General features: G+C 36.0%; 1 long non-coding RNA gene across 1 annotated transcript; it reads left to right on the top strand.

Moving 5' to 3' along the window:
- Positions 1 to 352: 352 nt before the first annotated feature.
- Positions 353 to 2,239, top strand: LOC140968412 (uncharacterized). Its single transcript, XR_012173772.1, has 2 exons — positions 353 to 1,950; positions 2,029 to 2,239. It is a non-coding gene; the product is annotated as an uncharacterized lncRNA (long non-coding RNA).
- Positions 2,240 to 5,047: the final 2,808 nt, after the last annotated feature.

Here is a 5,047-nt window from a genome sequence, read left to right as displayed (position 1 = left end):
ATGTCGGGATCGAGGGCGGGGACCAGTGAGCTAGCTCGAGCCGGCTGTAGTGGAACCTGAGGACCTCATTTACTGCACTTGCCATTCTTATGCTCAAACATTTTTACTAGTTGTTGGATTTACTTTACTTGTTATTTTGTGAGCAATAATTTCTTCCGCTGCTATTTTTAAACATTAAACTTGATTAATCATATTATTTGGTGAATGATGCATTTTAATTATTTAAAAAGAAAAATTTTAAATTTTTCGCAAATTTTCAAACACGAATTTTCGGGCCATTATAAGAAGGTTGCATAGCTAAGAGTTACCTTGCAGAAGAACGAACGATATTTTGTAGTGCTTATATAAAAAGGCTTCTATTATTGGTGTTCGTTCTAATCGGAATGATGATTTGTAAAATGGATTAGTGGAAGGTCGCTCAATTTCTAAAGGAAAAGAAAAGATTTTAAAAGACCACGTGTTGCGAGCCACACATCGATATGTGTTGTTCAATACTACAAAAGTGAACCTTACTTACAGTGAGTATAGTTAATTTCATATTATATTATTCTTGATCTATTACATACCTCGTATATTCTAACATCTCCCTTCAATGATTTTAAATAGGATGCACATTGAGGAGCTTAAACAAATAAATCGTCGTTTTTTAAGTAATGAGACGTTACAAAAACAACATATGGAAACATTTGTTGAATAGTTATCAAAATAGGTTCTTGATAATTCTTCAGGCCGAATTCAATGGCTAGCTCACGGTCCAAGAAAGTAAGTTACAAGTTATACAGGTTATATTATAAATGGACATCGGTTCCATACAATTGATGTTGGAAGGTCGACACAAGATAGTGGTGTCTCAATTGAGGCCGATACTATTTGTCAATCTAATGCTAATTATTATTCACATACAGTAGGAAGATTATCATACTGTAGGGTTATACGAGATATTGTTTTGTTAGACTACTATTCTTTCAAAGTTCCTGTTTCTAGGTGTGATTTGGCCAATCCTGGAACTGGTATCAAAATTGAAGATGGTTTTACACTCGTCAACTTACACCTAAGAATAAAAACTTTTGAAAGTGATCCTTTCATTTTGGCATCACAAGCAAAGCAAGAATTCTATTCTAGGGACGATGATGAGTCAATTTGGTATGTGTTGCTAAAAAAGCTGCCTCGGGGTATTCATAACATGAATGTGGTTGAAGAGGATGCCTATACGTCATCAACACCTCTTGATGTGTCCCGACTTGAAATTAACATTACGGAGGAAGAACCATATGCAAGGAATGAGTGTGATGGAATTGACGTGACTGAGACATGATTGAAATTTTCAGCTGTAGATTTTATATTTATTTATTTTGATTGATATATGTTCTTTGCAAGTTATACAACTCTTTATTTACTGTAGCAATAAATTTGTTTCCTTGTTTATTTTAAGCTATGTATCATGTCATACAACATGTTTGATCAGGTCATTACATAGCATTGAAAAGATGAGCAAAATGGGCAAAAAACGTACCAAAGCATCTGCAGATGAAATTCAGGTGATATTATATTATATTTTACATCGTTGTTTATTTTAATAAAGTACACTTGTATATTTCGATAGCTCTTTTTGTTATTTTACAGGAACACGTAGCTAGTAGGTTATCAGGAATAAACTCTAACAATTCAGCTAATTCATCCCAAGATTTACATGATAAAAACCGATTGATGACAACAAACCTGATAAGAAAAAAGGTCGGGGAGCATCAAAGTTGAAAATGATTAGTGGTCAAGACAAGTGCAAAGAGGTGGAGCGTAATGAGTTAGGACAACCGACAACCGATTTGAGATAATTCAGTTAAATACGCTTCTTTTCTAGGTTGCATGATAAGGGAATTTGTGCCATATACACTGGATGGATGGAATGACATAGATGAAGAAGTGAAGGATAGGATGTGGAGTTGTCTTCAGGTAATATCTTCAGTCACTTAATATTTCATTTCAAGTTTTTTATGAGTTGTAGAAATATTTTCGTGTTTCTATGTACAGATGAATTATAAAGTTGAGGATTGGGAAAAAAATCAATATTTCAGAAGTTAGATAAATTGTGGCGCGATAGAAAATCCAAATGCAAATACTTGTACGAGAATCTAATACAAATCGAGTGGCTTCACGAAATCTCTGTCTTTTGAAGCCCGAATTTATGGACCAAAATCAGTGGGACTTGTTTGTAAAGAGGACACTATCACCTACCTTTCAATTATGTATTAATTCACTTTTCTTATAGGTATGAAACTGAAACGTCTCCCTACTTTTTAACTTTAAAATCCTACTAATATTTTTTATATAAAAATTATTTCAAAAATCACTACTTAAAAATAATATAACATTCCCTTAAATTAAAATAAATTTAACATTTAAAATCTCAAGTGCATAAAAATTCATAAATCGTCAATTAACAAAATTCAACTCTACCCTTTAACATGATCATACTATCTTCAAAATAAATCATAAAATCTCTAATAAACTTTTGCTATCAAGCTAATGCGGAAAATAAAGTCCCTCAGTAGTGTACTGCCAGCCTCGATCCACTCAAACGTCAGCACCTCCATCACTAACATCATCACTAGCAGCATTCACACCTAGTGAGTCTAATTACTCAGCACGTTCTAAACAGTAGGAAACAAATAATACATATACAAGAACATGCATTAAAATCATATTTTTATTTAAAATAAGCTAGCCTTTATCCTCTGGTCAATTGATCAATCTTAGCTCACCATTGTGAATGGAGACTGGGACTAGGCACCGACGTGGAAATGGAAATGCGATCGTCGGGCTCCCTCTGGGTCGTTTCCCGTAAACGGGCTCCCTCTGGCCTTTTCCCTCACGATATTCCCAAAAATCATATATCATATCCTTAATGTCACAGTCAATTCACATCGTTCAAAACATTTTTTCTTTTCCTTTTTATCATAAAATATCGTATCATTTCCACATTTGAAAAATAACATTTTAACCGTAAAAATTTCACAGATTTACCATAAATCATAAAATCTAATATTTTTATCATAAAATATTATTTAACATGCGTTATAACCCTTCGGGACACTGCCAACCCTTTTCGTACTACCCTGGTATAAAATGACCGTTTTGCCTCTGGACGTAAAATTTCTCGATTTTGACTTTTTCTTACTTTCATTGACTTTAGACCATCCGAAATAATTATTTAAGCTTACATTAAATTTTTAATATTTTTATTTAGCTTAAAATCGAGGGTTTCTAATTAATTTCCTATTTATTAATTAATGAAGCGTTTAATTCCCGAATTAATTCCAACTTTAATATTTTCGTTCCAAAATTTAAACCTCAACTTTTCATCCCTAAAATACCCTCGTGAATCATGAACCGACCCCCGTGGACGATGGTTCGAACCCCTTTTCTTTTCCTAACCAATTTCGAACCATAATATTTCTAGGTCACGTTTTATTCCCAAAACCTTCGAACCATCCTCGAGCCACCTAAAACCAGACCACATCCAGCCCTTCCTAGACCACCTTGAACCATCCTAGACCAGCGCACCTAGATCTTGGCCCAGCCATCACCAAATCCGAACNTTTATCTCCCCTAGAGCCATTATCCTCCGAAAATCTCAAGCCACCACGGGACCACCCTGGACCTAACCATAACTAGACCCTCTTGGACTCTACCTGAACCCCTTCTGCCTAGCACCGAGCTAGCCCAAGTTCTAAGCCAAATCCGCGAGCCATCTCTTCTCTTCTCCAAGTCGTGGTCACAACCTTAATCGAGCCACCATGAACCCTGGCTGCACCAGGCCCTGTCCCGACACCAAGCCCTCTTCCCCAGACCTTGATAGACAAGCCTAGACCCCTAGACCAGCTGCGAGCCTTCCCTCTCCTGGACCTTGCCACGCGTGCATATGTGTAGAGTCCTGGGGTTTTTGGCCTCTTCCATCTCCTGCAGTATCCTGGTCCAGCCATCCATGAACCCTTCCACGACTGCACCAGACCCTGATGAGCCAGCCCCGACTAGCCCTAGCCCTTACACGCAGCTCCTCGCTTGAACTCCTCCATGGCCGAGCCTTGTCTCTCAAGGAAGCCCTAGGTTCGACTCTCCTTTACCAAGATCGACTCCAGCCCTAGTGTTGTCCCTTAACGACTCTTTTCCAAGAATGTAAACATCTCATATGGGCAGCATGTCCTTAGGAATCATAATTATTTTCAAACATGCCTAAAATCATCCAACTTTTGAAAATATTTGTTCTATCATTGAACCAATCACGTTTAAACATTTTTCATGCAAAAACAATCAAAACATGCATAACGCAGTTTGAATGGTGCGTCAAGGAATTTAGCGTGACATTGCGTTTTAGAACGCTCGAATATAAGATCGTCGGCGTGGGGTGCGAAGAAGAACGAACGGGCGACAAAAACTCCTTGTTTCTTCCTCTCCAAGTTTTTGAAAATTAGTGTGTGTTGTGTGTGAAGATTTTGGCTGGTATGGTGCACAAAAAGCCTATGTTTCTATTATATAAATTTTAATTTGTATGTTAATGGGCTTGGGTTTTGGACATTTGAGTTTAGAGCAATTGGGCTACTTATCCTAGGTAAATTAAGCCCAATACAACCTATTTAATTGAAAAATAAAAGTTTATAAAAAATTAATTTTCGAAAACAATAATTTTGATATTTTAAAAGTCCCTCGTTTGCCCCAAAACCGGCTTCCCGAATCAAATCGAGCTCGTCTCGTAAAATAATTTGAACTCTATCATTTTTAAAAAAATTTAATCATATTAATAAGCCTTGAAAATATTTTATCTTTGTCGTCCCTAGTTTCCTTTCCCTAGCCTATTATCGAATATTCGGGTAAAATCTTTCAATTTCATGAAGTCGTGTATTTTAAACATTTAAGCATGTAAAATATAACATTTAAGTATTTAAAATCAATTAAGAAAAATAAATATGCGATTTAAATCATTTGCATGCATGTGGTTTATGTGTATTGATTTTTCGGGCGTTACAGAAACAATATTCGATTGTGATAATCC

This window comes from Primulina huaijiensis, unplaced genomic scaffold (genome assembly GCF_012295235.1).
Source record: "Primulina huaijiensis isolate GDHJ02 unplaced genomic scaffold, ASM1229523v2 scaffold36687, whole genome shotgun sequence".
In the NCBI taxonomy this organism is placed as follows: domain Eukaryota; kingdom Viridiplantae; phylum Streptophyta; class Magnoliopsida; order Lamiales; family Gesneriaceae; genus Primulina; species Primulina huaijiensis.
The sequence above is the reverse complement of the archived record's forward strand: the minus strand, read 5'-3'. Positions and strand labels throughout refer to the sequence as shown.